This window comes from Ascaphus truei, chromosome 4, assembly GCF_040206685.1.
Source record: "Ascaphus truei isolate aAscTru1 chromosome 4, aAscTru1.hap1, whole genome shotgun sequence".
Classification (NCBI taxonomy): Eukaryota; Metazoa; Chordata; class Amphibia; order Anura; family Ascaphidae; genus Ascaphus; species Ascaphus truei.
The window spans coordinates 129,101,728-129,118,207 of NC_134486.1; the positions used below are offsets into that span (position 1 = coordinate 129,101,728).

At 40.1% G+C, this 16,480-nt stretch overlaps 1 protein-coding gene across 10 annotated transcripts in view; it reads left to right on the forward strand.

Annotated features, from left to right (window-relative positions):
* UTRN (utrophin) overlaps positions 1–16,480 on the forward strand; it is a 678,467-nt gene that overhangs the window by 472,902 nt on the left and 189,085 nt on the right. The window lies entirely within an intron of this gene.

Consider the following 16,480-nt stretch of genomic DNA (forward strand, 5'->3'; position numbering starts at 1 on the left):
GAAAGCACTAGGGACAAGGCAAGGCACAAACGTGGGAACACAGAGCTACCAGGAACTATGCTCAGCAAGGTGTGGGGTGAGAGCAGGAACTAAATACCAGGGCTGAACGAATAGGGCTGCAAAGTGGGACGGAGGCTCGACCCCTGCAGGGGCAGGAATTGGCTGGCAGCTGTGGGAGAGAGAGAACAGCTGATGTGCTTGCCGTGCGGCTTGGGGGGGAAGGGTTATATCTTTCCACGCAGCTGCTATAGAGCAGCGAGCCGCTGTGAATATAAATGAGATAAGTTTTCTTACTGGAGTCTGGAGGTCGTCCACTGGTTTGTCAGCGGGTCTATAGGGACCCTCAGTTCTGTGCTTTCAAATATCAAGCTTTGAATCATGGTCCATAATTTCTGTATGTGTGGGCAATCCTACCAAATGTGAACCATATCCCCTCTCATACCACATCCTCTCCAGCAAATATCAGGCGTTCCTGGGAAGATCTGGCTCAGCCTACTCGGGGTTAGGTACCACTGAAATATAATTGTATATATATTTTCTTTAGTGACTGTACAAATTGATGTTTTAGATGCCGATTCCCAGATATCCCCCAGTCGTCATTATCTATTTAATATTTAGGTCTTAAGCCCATTTCCGCATATAATTCTGGGGTTGGGATGTTGCGTGAGATGCTATCCCCGTATATATTTCCGAGATCAAACCTCTTCTGTAGATCCCTCCATACATAGTTTTTCAAATTTCGACAGGGTTGAGAATGTAGTATTCTGAGAGATCTTTTGGAGAAAGTGACGAATCTGTAAATAACTGAAAATTGGGAGGCTCTGTCTATGGGGTTTTTGTTTTAGCTCCTGGTAGGAAAGGATGTCTCCTTCTTTTATAAGATCTTTTGCTGCTACCATGTCCATACCTCGTAGTTGCCCCTCGTATTTAGGGGAACACCCCGGCGGGAACCTAGGATTTTGGACAATCGGGGCCAGGCTAGAAGGGTAGGTGGAGAGGGAGTATCTCTTTTTGCTTTTAGACCAAATGTCCCATGTGCACCTCATTGCTCCGAGCTTAAGTCTTCCCGTGGAACTCTCCCCCTCCGCTCAGCTCCAAAAAGTTCCGCTGCCAGAGTGGAAGGGCCCACATAAACAGACTCAATCCCCAGCCAGCCACAAGTTGCTGGGTCACAGTTCCACATCACTACTTGTTTTAGATGGGCTGCGTGATAGTATTTAATGATGTCAGGTACACCCATGCCCCCCACCCTCCCATCTCAGTGCAAGCATTACCGATCTTGCAACCCGCGGTCTTTTGTTCTTCAATATAAATTGAAAGATTATTTTTTGGATATTTTTGAGCTCCCTAATCGGGACTTTTATTGGAAGGGTTTGAAAAAAGTACAACAGCCTGGGCAAGATATTCATTTTCACCACTGTTATCCTTCCGATCCAGGATATCTGATAGTCGTTCCAAGTCTGGAGATCTTTTTTCATTTTTTCAAATAGGGACGGGTAGTTATATTGATATAATAAATTGCATGTGTTTATTATATGAATTCCTAGGTATTTAATGTGCATGTGGGTCCATTTGTATTTAAAATTTGCTTGTAGGAGCTTGACCTCTTGGGCTGGGAGCGTTAAATTTAGTGTTTCGGATTTGTCATTGTTAATTTTATATCCTGAAGCTTGGCCGAATTGATCTAATTGGGGTTGCAGATTTGGGAGAGATATTAAGTGTTTGGCTAACGATAGTATAATATCATCTGCAAATAGTGAGATCTTACTTAATCATCTCTGATTATTGCTGCCAGAGGTTCGATCGATAGGGCGAAGAGAAGGGGGGACAGTGGACATCCTTGTCTGGTTCCATTTTTAGTTTTGATGGGGTCTGAGTCTCCTCCTGGAAGCTTAACATAGATAGGCAGTGGGCATCCTGTAGAGGGCTCTAACGCCCTCCAGGAATGGGCCCGTGAATCCAAATTTTAGCATTGTCTTTATTCTATCGAACACTTTTTCAGTGTCTAAACTTTATAGAATCGCCTTTGAACCGATTGTGCACATGGTCCACAATGTTTATAACCTTACGAGTGTTATCTGAGGCTTGTCTACCAGAGACAAAGCCCACTTGGTCCGAATGTATATGTTTTGGGAGAATTGGAGTTAATCTATTCGCTAAAATTTTGGTGAAGATTTTCAAATCTGAGTTTAACAGAGATATTGGTCTATAACTTCCACATTGAAGAGGATCCCTGCCCTCTTTATGAATTATGGCTAAATTGGCCATTGAAATTAAGGCAGGGATCTCCACACCTTCCAGAAAAGTGTTAAACAGCTCGAGAATAAACAGGGGGACAGCACCGCTCTGAACTTTTTATAATACAGGTTGGAAAAACCATCTGGGCCTGGTGTTTTATTGGTTTTGAGTTGGCTTATTACTTCTGCAAATTCTTCCTGAGAGATTCTTTTGTTTAATATCTGCGCATCCGCCTCTGAAAGCTTTGGAAGATTGCATTTTTTAAGATATTTCGATATTGCCTCAGATGCCTGTATGTCCTCCCCGGTTAGATTCTAGGTTATATAATTTGGTGTAAAAATTTGAGAATTCTTTGGCTATTTCTTTCTCATTATATGTTGTCGTTCCTGATTTGGTGCGGATTGTGGGGATTTGAGATTTAACTCTCAGACCTCTTAATTTATTAGCTAGAATTCTGTCCGCTTTCTTTCCCCTATTGTAGAAACGTTGGTTTGTCCATCTTAACGCTCTCTCTACCTCATCTATTTGAATTTTTTTGAGTTCCAATCGACCTCTTTCTAATAATTTGTATAGTTTTTTTGAGGGGTTCTGTTAGTGTCTTTGTTCAATATTGCTCAATGGAAGTAACTTTATTTATAATGAGCATGTGAGGGAGTGAAGGAGTTAGCTCACTCCCTCTGTAAGGATAACCAAATCCTGGCTGTCAGGCCCACTGTGGTGTTTTAAATAAACTCCTGATTGAGCAGGGTTTAAGAGGCAGGAAGTCACTGCTTATCAGTTGTCCCTACACCTGCAAGAGAGGAGTGTCACAGAGGATTGCCTGTGATCCTGCTGGGATTCATACCCAGCACCAACCAAGCTCCAGCCTGCAAGGACTCCGGCTGCTTGATTCCAGAGGGATTTATCTGGGAACAGTGGGGACACAAAACCCTGTATCACAGACAAGCCTGTAACAACAAAGGAGTGCCTGAAGACAGCTGGGATCTGTACCAGACACTAAGATAAGGACTTTTATATTTTTCTGGGTGTTTTCAACTCTTAATGTACAAAACATTTTTATAAATAAACTAGAAATAGCGTAGCTACCCAGTTGGTTAGCTAGGGCCATTGCTGTGGAGTTGGCCTCCATTAAGTGGAGTAGGATTTTCTTTTATGCTTTGTGTTTTGCCTTAATGGGACAATGTGTCCAATATTTTGTTGTGAATGTGGAGACATAAGCCAACAAAAGTTTTTTTTTTACAGCCTAAAATGCACTGTGTGGACTCCTAACTGACCTCACCTACAGGGCTGCTCCGTCACGGAGAATTTCAGACTTACAGTATTTCAATCAAAGGATTTTGGGGCATAACAACTGAGGGCTCGTTCACAAGAAAGTGCCAGAGGAGGGGAAGGAGCTGTTTTTCTAAACTGGAATGTGAGCATGGCAGGGTCATGTAAGTAAAAGGCAGTGTAGAGGGACAAGCTTTTTTAATTCCCCCACATTTGGTTTTAAAAACGGTTTGAAGCTGAACCACGAGCAAGAAAACTTGATTATCTGCCTAAAGAAAGTTATTGGTATTTATTCAACATTATCCATTGCATCCCATTTGGGAATAAATTGCCTTGTATCACTCACTAGCATGATGGCAATAGAATTGCATTGTGTGCAAATGAGTCCCATACACACAGACCCTATATTGGCACTACAAAGGCTTATGAAATGTTGCCATGGCAAGTAGTGAAAACGCTTATCTGGTTCTGTTACCAAGGATAAGCTGCAGCAGCAAGGGAAATACTGGAGCCCTTTCAAAAACAAAAATTATAAAACTGTTGAAAGAAGAATCATGCAGAAAACATATCTATTGTTTTTTTTCCCCCTCCTGATCCCATTACGCCGTAATTAATATACCTGACGGAGAGATGCAGCGTTTAGTGTTGTATTGTTGTCATGCAGACCCAGTCCTCCCATTCCGATAATCTTATTTTTTGCATCATTGAAGAGCAATTAATATGAACGTTCATGACGTGGTTATAGTGGGATGTTGAAAATTATATATATAAAATAAATATATATACAGCTCTACCGCGTTATAACGCAATCCGTTACAACGTGAATCCGCTTATAACGCGATGCAAGCGCGGCTCCCAATTTTCGTATTTATGAATACTTTACAACACGATTATTGGTATCTTAAATACTTTATTGTACAATGCATACAATTGTACGTTATTTCTAACGCGATCCGCATGTAACGTGATGTGATTCTTTGGACCCCAAGCACAGCGTTATAAGGGGGTTGAGCTGTATTTATTTTTGTGCTTAATCTAATAATATTGTTATTTGGCTCTGGCACCCAACAAGAAGAAATCTGTTTTTCTTTTTCCGGCACCATTGGACCTTCGTCACTTCTGGGTCATGCGATCGCAGGCGCAATCAGATGACGTGGCCATGCCCAGGATGCTGGCTCCACTTCCATTTTGATCATGCTGATATGTCATAATGTCCTCTGACGTAGTTGTTTTATTTTTGTACAGTGCCCATTATTACATGCGCAAGATACTGTAGGTGATAAAAATTGACAATATTTTTGGGGCGGTAGTCTAATATCTTCAGGTAGCAGAGTTTAGTGAATAGCATATGAATATGTAATTTGGGCAATAAAAAGAACACTGACATAACTTGATATAACTTTATTTCATATAGTGCTTTTCTCCCAATGGGACAAGATGCACTTCACAATTACAGTATAGGGCACTGTACGAGCACATAGAATTTTTTTCTGACATAGTCCCTGCCCAGATGAGTTTACAATCTGTTTTTGGTGTCTGTATCCCTGCGGTAAAAAGCTCCTGATCATAGCTTTACATCTGACCATATGGCGTTAGTGAATCTAGATCTTGGTTGCTACGTCTTGCTAAAGGGACTTTCTGGATGAATGCTAATATGCTAGACAAATTAGTTACTATACACTATATGTAACGTATTCCCTGTATGGTCTCTAGAAATCCTTATTTAACATCTGTCTAGATTTTTGTACAAGTTATAACTTACTTTGCATTACTGTATTCCTTATTGCGTAACAGTATTGGTTTATAAAACCTGATTTTACCCTAGGGTAAAGGAATAAACCTGAAATCACAGGTTATGAATGTCAAGGTTATTGAGGAGTAGGTAGATAAAAGTAGAACAAATCCATGTGCTCATAAATCGTCTGCCTTGTTCTTTGACTTCTTACAAGTCCCTGTTGAATAGTGTATGACAATGGAACAAATTGAATGGTTATATGGATTAGACCATGGCATTTTCCTAGTGATCTGTTTGTTGTCCTGTACCTACTTTGGAAAATAATCATGTTACGCAGGGTTGTAAATGAAGTGCCAAAAGGCATTTATTTGCCAATACTGAATAAAAAAACATTTAACACAAAAACGGATATTATATGTAGCCCATTTTAGGAATTACCATTCCAGTTAAAGGGTTAATAGCCTTAAAGGGATAACTGTGTGGGCTCACGTCCCCTCTCCCATCACATGGTATTGAGTAACTTGGCAGAATAAGCCAGGTCCACTTTGGTGAGCTGTGACATCACCATCTGGGTATATATAACTCCCCTAAATGTTCTAGAACTAGGTTCCTGGGAGTAACAGTTGGATGAGCCTCGCTGTGAATAATTTAAATATGTTTCCGCATATAGATAATATACCAAGATTGATCTGTCTCTATTTGTTGTATTGTAGTTAGGGATAGTGCCCTAACCCAATAGCATCCCTAGCAATGGCCATGATGAACCCATTTGTTCAGATATGAGGAAGCCTATGCCCAAAAGGGATTCCTCAGATAGGAACTTTAGGGCATAGTCAGATCAACCCAACCGGTAGGTCCGTATTTAACTCAGACCCAGTCTGCCTAGAGGTGACAGTCGGTGTACAGGATGGGATATTGATAGAGAGGAAATAGAATGTCAGACAATGCCTGCAAGGGGCTCACTAGTATTTGGACATGTTGGATGCTATACAGAAGAGGGACGATTCAGCTAACCCAAAGAAAAAGAACGCGTGTGGAGCCAAGGTTAGTAAAGGTTTACAGAGGCCCTGCAGCTCCCCCGGCACTTAATTTAAGTGCCTTCGGTAAGCGCGCGGGGCCTCTCTAAACCACGCCCCCTCCCCCGCAGGCAGTCTCGCAACCCTCCTGGGGGCCGTGCCGCCCAGTTTGCACACTGCTGCTGTAGTCAACTGATGTAAACTCCGTAAGAGACGGGCAAGGAGGGTTTCATATTCATGAAAGAATACAAAAAATGGACCAATGTTTTATGGAGTTTAATGTATAACACATTGAGTATTGCTCTAGGTCAGGCTGCCAGTGAGTAGCTCGCCCCTGCCGCCCCTAAGCAGTGCGACCCTGTCTGGAGTGACCATGCCGGAGCAGCCATTGAACTAGGGGCAGGGGGAAGGCGGGGCATGCGAGCAGCTGTGTTGGGGTGCTGGTCTGGCGGTACTGTGACCCCAAGTCAGGCACCTCCTACACTGAAGCCCGCACCCTGGCCCCTTCCATTTTTTTAGCGGGGGGGGGGGACGTCGGGCGTGAAGGACCTCCCGCGTGCCTCAGACAGTCCCCCACAAAAGCTGCCCTGCACCTCCCGCTCTACTCCACAATTGGCGAGCATCTGAATGACCTCAGGCATCAGGATACACACCGAATTGGTGGACACCATGTAGTGTCAAGTCTCACATTGAAATAAAAGTGAAGATCAGTTTTCCTTCGTTTCACATACGTTTTTGTAATTCTGCTGTAACAGCTATTAATTATGATCTCAGTATCCGTTATTAATTAATTAATATAAGAGTCTCCAACCCTGGTCCTGAAGAGCCACAATCCAGCGTTAGTCTTGTTTCTAAGATAGGGATCGCCAAGTTTTCTGTTCCATTAACAGAATTGGTGTCCTTAGATATTGGTGATTTAATGGTGACCTATAAAACCTGCCAAAACTGGGGTTCTCCAGCAGCAGCGTTGGAGTTGCTTGGCTTATATTTCCCCTTATCTAATCCGCATATATTCAGTATATGTGTTTTGTAGCTCGAATAATTTTCATTGATTAGAAGGAAAAGGTTGGAAAGGTTACAGGAAAGGTTGGAAAGGTTACAGGAAAGGTTGGAGACCCCTGTTCTACGGGATTTGGTCGCAGCAGCAATTTCAGCCATCAAGAGTTCACATACATACTATAATTACTGTTGACGAACATTTATCACTTTTAGTGCATTCTTATTTCAGTTTTAATATGCAAGTTGTGTACTTGTACAGTAGATACTAATGCATAATTACATTTTGCTGGAGCCTGAGCGTTTGTTTATTGTATTAGACTGCCTTAAGTGCTGTGCCGTTTCTCTTTAGTTCCCATTCTTTCCCTTCTTTAAAAGTACTTTTGATCAAATCATCTTTGTGAATGTTAAGATTCACTCAGTGTCTTGAGTGGCTTTGATCAGAAACTGGTAGAGGACAAGGGAACAGACATTTACAGAACAGTGCTCTGTTCTTCCCTTCGTGTTTTTATACCCATTGGTATTGAGTCTCTCTTGCTATCTTTTAAATGTGAACAAATGCTGGGCAGTATTTGTGTCTTTAACCATATATTTTGTGGTATTATATAATTATAGAAGGAACCCTATTTCTGTCCAGACATGCATTATTAAAACTATGTGTGAAGTATAGTACTTCGGATTCTTAGTGAAGCAGCAAGGAATGATCTCACAGGCTTTAAGAGTACTATTGATTTATAATTAAAAAATAAAACACATTACTTTTTTAAAAGCTTCCAGTACTCTGTTATATGTGAACTATGAAGCATTTCAGTAGCGTAGAGAACTCAAGACTATATAGTACTTGTCAGCAAATACACTTGCTAAACCACTGTGTTTATTTCCTGGCATCAGTAATTCATGCTTTCTGTGTGTGATTACCAAAATACCACTTTGACTTTAAGCTCTAGAGCAAAGAATAGCCTTCATATAATGTTTTACATTTAGATCATGTGCTCTTATCCCTGTGTTGTTTCAGAACAGAAGTAAATTATATTACTGTATACTATATGTGTATACTGTTAAGTGCTAAGTATATTGGTGGAGCTAGAAAAAAAAATACAATAACTGTAAAAACACAAGGATATTTCAGGTTACTTAGAAATAACATTTTTTTTCTATGTCACACACTGTTCCCTACTCCTATAAATTATAGAGCGGCAGTGGGGAAGCACTCTGAGATATCACCCCAATATCAAGGGTATTCTTGTGATGTCAGTGGGCGGCATGCCCTTGGCATTCTTGAAGCTTTCTTTGTTGTGAAAAGGAGCCAAGCAACTCCTGTAAACAAAAAAAGTGCCAGCCTTCCTTCCAAATGTAATGAATGTGGCACATTTACATGTATTTTTGCTTGTTGGTGTATTCTGTTTATTTATTTTTTCAGTTGGATATGCAGTACCTTTACACAACCAGTTTGTATTACTTCACAGGGTGTGTGGGTGGTATGTTAGCTGAACGTAATATGCATGGATGGTTGATTGGTAGGTGAATTTCAGCCAGCTCAGTAATGTTGGCTGGTAGGTAGCCATAGATAAATATTGTATGATTATCCATGCTGTGCTTGGTGTACCTCGAATAAGACATTAGCTAAAACTATATTACAACCCATTAAAAAGCTCAGCTGGAATATCCACTTACATTTATTGCTACAAAAGGTGTCCTATTGAATTTAACCATCCACCGGCTTTTGTACATTTCTGTAATTCTGAGGCTACAGTGGTCACGGCTGCACGTGCGCCGGAACGCCTGGCGGAGGTGCACCCGTTTCAGCCGCGAACTGTGGTCTGCGGCTGTGCTTTCAGAACAGAGCAGGAGATACGGGGGGGCTCGGCCATGATGTCACATAGCTGGTTCGCCCTTATTGGCTGAACCGCAGCCGTAACGTGGCCAATGCTCGGCCGCCGCACCAAAAGACAAAAATCTTTATTGACCCTCACATAAAGACAAGGTGTGATCATGGTGGCGAAAACACCTGATTAACAAACGCTACCCCATTCTAAGGAATGTGTGCTTCATTTCTAAAGAACCAAAATCGGACAAATATTTGCTTTAAGCCTGATTACATTTGTTTGAAAGGTGTACCATTCGCATTTGTTAGGTTAACTCACCATTAGGATAGATGTTGATTCATACTGTATGAGCTACAGTATTGTGTTGAGCTAACCCGAGAATCTCATTTAACCACCGTAAAATGTTTTTAGATTTTACTCAACTCTGGGGTTGCATTATAAGCTTTGTAATGTTTATTTTTTAATTTTTTGCTGCTCTAATATAGAACTATTAGCCCTAATACAATATTTAATCAAACTGGCTCTTTGTAGAAGGCAGGGTTACAATGCTTTGCAGAATACTAATATTTGGCGATTTGTTTATAGTTCTATTTTATTAAGTAAAAGAGACAACACTTACGTTTATGGTATTTTCAAATTGATATGAATGTTTGTCTAACTGGGAAGACGGCAACATGAGATGTATTCAAGTTGTTCAGAACTCATTAGCAGTTTAAAACCAAGCTTTTATAGGTGCTATGCATGCGTATAAGGAACAGTGATACAATTAAAATAAAACCTATTCATTACTCAAGAGGTTTCCTTTGTTAGTCCCAACAGGAACATGATCTTATTAAATAGCTTTTTCTACTGCTTTTCATCTTCATTGGTGAACATTAATCTCATAGGCTGAACATATTTGTTTTAACTAGTTATTTCATCCGACAAGTGCATAACAAATGTGTTTCTAAAAGTGTGGTTATACAAAGTACACACCACTTACTATGGGAGTACAGCTGTATTGTGAATAACACTTTGAATTGATTTCTACATTGCTTTCCTGGAGAATTAATGTGTTCCTGAGAGGGCCTAATGTGGACTGAAACCTTTGAAATACATTTTAAGAAATTCCTCATTGGTGCAATGCTTTTTATCATTGATATACTTGAAGTCATAAATATTAAAGCAGCATTTCCGATTGGGTTTTTGTTTTTGGACTAGGGAGGAAGCAGGGGGTCTCTAGAGCTGAACCGAGTGGATTTTAGTTCCGAGGACCCTCTGCTTCCTGAGATACATATGTCACGTGCAGCACACCTGTGAGCACGTGACCTGTATTTGGGACAAGGGTTTATGCACAGATATAGCTGACCCACTTTTCTTTCACCATCCGCAAAGGTCCCACAATTTAACAATGTCTCCCCTCAATCCATCCCAATATACCATCTGTCACGACCAGGTTGTGAGCACGTGACTTAGATATGCAACCAAGGTTAATTCACACAGCTAAATTGGCCAACTCACCTTTCTCCTTTTCAAATGCGTTAATATTTACCCTTTCTCAGTTGCAATCTATCCTGACGAAGTCCGTAGAGTTACAGACGAAACGCGTAGGGTGTGTCATTACCTGCATCATCACGTCGGAAGCTGCGCCATTGGAGGACACCAGGGACGTGATCAGCTGTCTCTTTGTTTGTTCTCTTCGGAACACGCATTGCCATATTGGGTACATCTTCAGTTCCTGACTGCCGGCTGATCTCCTCCTTCAACCGTACAAGTACAGTGATTCCTTTAACCGTTCGTGCTGGGAAGAATCACCCGCCGAACACCGTGGAGGTGTTCTTTCTGACATCAGCGTGTCCCGACGCCGACCGGTAAGGTACTCCTCTCAGCACTGATTACACCTTCGCCTCATCTGCTCACTGACTTACAGCGTCCAGCTGACAGGCGCGCTATAAGCGCATTCTACTGATCAGCATAATATCTGGGCTTACTGTCTTGTGAGTGTGCCTTTTCCAAAACCCACCGGAATTTATTCTACATTTGCTTGGATTGGGGTCTATATTTCCATCATCCACTTGTTTAAGGAGGATTTGCATGGCACAGTACTTACAGGACTGCATGCAGACTGATCCTACCTCAGGTTTACCCCTCCATTGCTGCAGCTAGTTCCGTCATTTTATGCTACATTGCTCATTGTTTTATTAGGATCATTATTCACTTTTGATCTGTTCTATCATTGTGTATTATTAAATTGTATAATATACAGACTTTTCACATTTTAGGAGTGTGCGCTCACATTTTTTTTGTGGTGTACTATTTGTATTGAGGATTTGGTTTATCCTTGTTGAGCAGCCATCTGTTAGTACCCTTACTCCATGCCTATAGTGCCGTCGATGGCGACGGCGACACGGCAGGTGACGTCACCTGTCGCCGTTGCCATCGGCGAAAGTTATGTTTTGACGGGCAGCGGGGTCGCGGGATTCCGGCAATTTGATTTGTTCAAGGGTCGTCACGTGACGCGACAGCCCTTGAAAAATCAAATTTTGCCGGCTTCCAGTTTCCGCGATGGCGACGTCGCTCTGTCGCTTTGTCACCGTTGCGCGCACTATAAGCGCACGCGGCGGCGGCAATGTATTTGTTTTCGCCACTATAAGCGCGGCCTTAGCCAATCTTCACTACATGTACTCTTATATATTTTTACATTCGTTCCACTACCAAGCGCTGGATTTATTTTCTGTGTGTGTGTGTGTGTGTATATATATATATATATATATATATATATATATATATATATATATATATATATATATATATATATATATATATATATATATTTTCTACATACATACACAAGAAAAAGTTTGTGAACCCTAATGAGAATTATGGAAATTCTATAAGTTTTTCTATAATAACCTTCTTAAATATCCAATAGGGTTTATATTAACCAATTCCATGTCTTTTGAAACAAAATGATGTATGAATTAGACAAGCAATTAGTAATTAAGGGTATGTGCAAAAGTATATGAAGCCCTTGTTGTATTGGCTAAATTAAAAGGGATAATTAGAATCAGGTGTTTAGATAATATGGTAATTGTTCAGGTGTGCGTTTGGGAGGCCCCACCCTATATAAAGATCAGAAACCTTGCGAGTTAGGTCTTAACCATTCAGGTGTGTGGAAACAAGTTATAACACAATCAAAATTAATCTCTGAGGTCCTCAGCTAAGCTGTTAGTGATGCTCATCAATCTAGAAAGGGTTACAAAACCATTTCTAAGGATTTGGGGCTCCGTCAATCCACTGTCGGACAACAGTCGTCCTACCAATATGTCTCCATGAACAAGCCGGCAAATCATCCAGGAAGTCAAAAAGAACACCAGAGTAACATCCAAGGATCTGCAGTATACTCTCGCCATTGCTAATGTGAGTGTTCATGACTCAACTATCAGAAATAGATTGAACAAGAATGGTGCTCATGGAAGGATAGTAAGGAGGAAACCACTGCTCTCTAAAAAAACATTGCTGCCCACCTGAAGTTCGCCATAGAGCACATAGATGATACACAAGACTTCTGTAACAATGTTCTCTAGACAGAGTCAAAGGTAGAAATTTTGGGCCTCAATAAGAGATGGTATGTTTGGCGAAAACCTAGCATGGCTTTTGGACAGAAGAACCTCAACCCAACCGTCATGCATGGTGGTGGGAGTGTAATGTTTGGGGCTGCTTTGCTGCCTCAAGACCGTTACATCTTGCCTTCATTGACACAAACATGAATTCTGATTTGTATCAGAAGATTTTAGAGGAGAATGTCAGGTCATCCATCTGTGAGCTGAAGCGAAAGTGTCATGCAGAAGATAATTATCCTAAACATACAAGCAGATCTACAAAAGAATGGCTGTAGAAGAAGAAATTCCGCTTTTTAGAATGGCCTAGTCATAGTCCGGACCTAAACCCCATCGAAATGTTGTGGCAGGACCTGGAGCGAGCTGTCCATGAAAGGAAGCCCTCAAATGTCACTGAGTGGATGCCGTTCTGTGAAGAGGAAAAGCCAAAATTCCTCAAAATCTATGTGAGTTGAAGTTTTTGCTGCTCAAGGGGTACCGAATCTATAGGTTCACATACTTTTTCACACATGAATATTGAATGTTTAATCATTTGTGGATAAAATAAATGTTGATGTCATTTGTTTGATTAGGTTATCTTTATCTATTATTAGGACTTAAATTAAGATCTCATAACATTTTAGGTTTGAAATGGTCTAATTATTTGCACCAGACAAAATTATTGCAACCTAGAGGGTGTTTTATGGACTCATAACACACCGAAGGCTGAGGTTTCAGTCCCCAAAGGGACCTTCTTCCCTTGGGACCGAAACATCTGGCTCCTGTATGTTATGGGTTAATAAACACCATATTTTGTCTTCATTTTGTTTGGTGCAGATAGACCATTCTGTTTTTTTCTTTAAATTGGATATTTTTTATCTAACACAGACACCCTCTGTACTGTAGGTTACTTTAATATTGAGTGTGCAGCCATTTCCTAAATGTGTGTGTGTATGTATGTGTATATTATCTATCTATATATATATATATTTACTTGGTTACAGAAAAATATTATTACACGAACGTACAATTACAATAAATGCAGACAGTTTTATAAAAATGAAAAGAAGATATACAAAGAATCTAACTTACGTTATCGTCTAACATTGATCAGATCTTTTCCCAAAGGATCTTGAGTGGAAATTGAGTTGAGTTGAATTCTAATTTTCTATTCACACATGCCAATTTTTATGCACAATCCTTCTGCATTGAAACACACACAATAATCCACTCCTTTCTATCAATCAGTCCTCTTGACAGTTTTTCGATTTTAAGAAAAAACCTTTCTTTGGATTTTAAAAGTTTGCTGAATATAGAAACACACTCCTAACTTTATTTTTATAATTCTTTGAGTAACATGATTCATATCAATAGGTTCAGGCAAGTTTGCCGAATGTAACACGACTAATTGTGACTGACTAGCTCCTAAGATTGAGTGACAAATGGATACCTGTCCCTTGCCAACTCCTCAATATGAAGGGGCTGGTACTGTTGCATAATCTCATTGCAACTGATACTAATATATATTTGTTATCCTTCAGAATAGGGCCATGATATCTTCATATTTAATACATTTACTCTTTTTGGAATACCTTCTTAGCCACGCCCCTGACTCCTCCAAAGAATGTCTTTTAAGGTACCTTTAACAGTGTCCTATTTATTCTAGTGTCAGTAAAGCCATATTTCAATCGCTTCTGGCAAAAGCATATGCCCTTATCTCTAGATTCTATCAGTTCTATAAACTAGGCCTGGTCAAGGGTTTAACGGGCCATAAGAAAAATTTGTCTTCAGACAATTTGTTACCAACGTTTGGTCCGCATGACGTCGGAACTGTAAACAGAGAGATACCAGCAGCCTCTTTACATGTAAGGAGGTCCCCAGACCTGAAATGTAAGCCCCATGCTTCCTACCTGGGGAGGGGGGCAGGCGCGGATTATATATACGGATATATATGTGTATATATATATCCTATATATATTTATATTTGTGTATATGTATGTGTATTTTTGTGTGTACTGTTTTTTTCATTTTTTTTATTTACATGGATTTATGTAACATTCTCAAATTCTATAAGATTGTTAAATAAACCTAATGATATATTAATTTGCTGTATAATTCAATTTCCCAACTCATTGTCTGATTCAGTTATGTACTGTATTAAACACTGTTCTTCACTTTAGAAAGGTTTATTTGTACATCATGAAAACAAAGGTACATGCTTCACAGCTACATAGATAAAAAGGATGATACTATTACCGGTGCTCCATGCGAGAGGAAGATAGCCTTCAGCATACCCAGGAACATACAGAGGAAGAAATCGCAGAGCACTGACAGATTTTCTGAATACTAATTTATTAAAGCCAAAAACATACAACGTTTCGACCTAGTGGCCTTTCTCAAGTGCCACTTTATATCACTTGAAAAAAGACCACTAGGTCGAAACGTTGTATGTTTTTGGCTTTAATAAATTAGTATTCAGAAAATCCGTCAGTGCTCTGCGATTTCTTCCTCTTATTTCTACACCATGACATTTTTCTGTGAACATTTGAAAATTAGTTCTATATGGTACATAATTCAAATTCCTCAGGCTGAGGCAGGCTTCAAAAGAATTACAGTCTCCTGACAATGTTTTAGTATTTCTAAAATAATAAAGTCCCGAAAAATGTGTGGTGCTCAGAACTAATAACAGACATAGATATGAAGCATAAATGTTCCAAGAAAATGTCCCCTTGAGGTATCCTTCGATTCATGTATAAGGTTTGAATGGGTAGGTAAGAAACGCTTGTCTGAAAAACCACTCCACAGTAGTAGAGGTTAACACATCCAGTGTCCAGAAATAGCAGTAGTGTATAAATTGACCATACCGTTGGCCATTTTGGGGAATGAGCTATGCTGTGTAATCACAGAAGGACTCACTTGAATAGTGCAGCGTCCAAACTTCAATCCCATGCGTCCTATTGTACTGTGTGTGCAATCCACTCAAAGTAAATGCAAATGATGATGTGAGAAAAAGCTGAGCCCTACAAATGGAATGTGTTGAGAAAATAGAATCCAGGGACGTGCGCTCCCATGTAAAAGAAAACATTTATTGGATCACATTAACAAAGACCTTGATAAAGCGTTTCGGTGTAAAACGCCTAGGTGGGCTATACCGTAGGCCTCAGTTTTTTAATGGGATCCAATAAAAAAATGTATTTTGCATGGGAGCGCACTTCTCTGTATTCTATTTTCTCAACATATTCCTTTTGTAGTCCTCAGCTTTTTCTCACGTCATTTCTTAAATAATATACTGTAATAGATTACATGAAATACATGCACTCATGCAACTCCCACTCTGCTCTCTTTCCTAAAGTTGAGAATGTTTTGCCTCGGGGCATACCCTGGTATCTGGACCCGATGCAGGCTCATTGTTTCTCATTTGTTACTGTTTAGATCGCACATAAACCTTTGTGTGTAATCTTGTTTAGTTTTGATTATTAAACATACAGTATGGTTAAGTTTACTGGGCACCTTTTTATGGAACCGCTCTGAAAGTTTTCCATAAATGTTTAATAGAAAAGCTTTGGTGACCACATAAGGCTTGTAATATAGTGTGTGCGTCCGTGCGCGTGCACGCCTGTGCCACACACTTTTTGTGTGTATGCTGTGAGCGAGTGAGGTATTGTGTTTGTGTATGCGTGTGAGTGTGTGTGTTATAAATACTTTGTAATAAATAAATAAATACGTTAATAAATGATTTATTAATATTGTACATACACACACACACACACCTACCTACCTACATACATACATACACGCACATATACATACATTTCAGTGGCG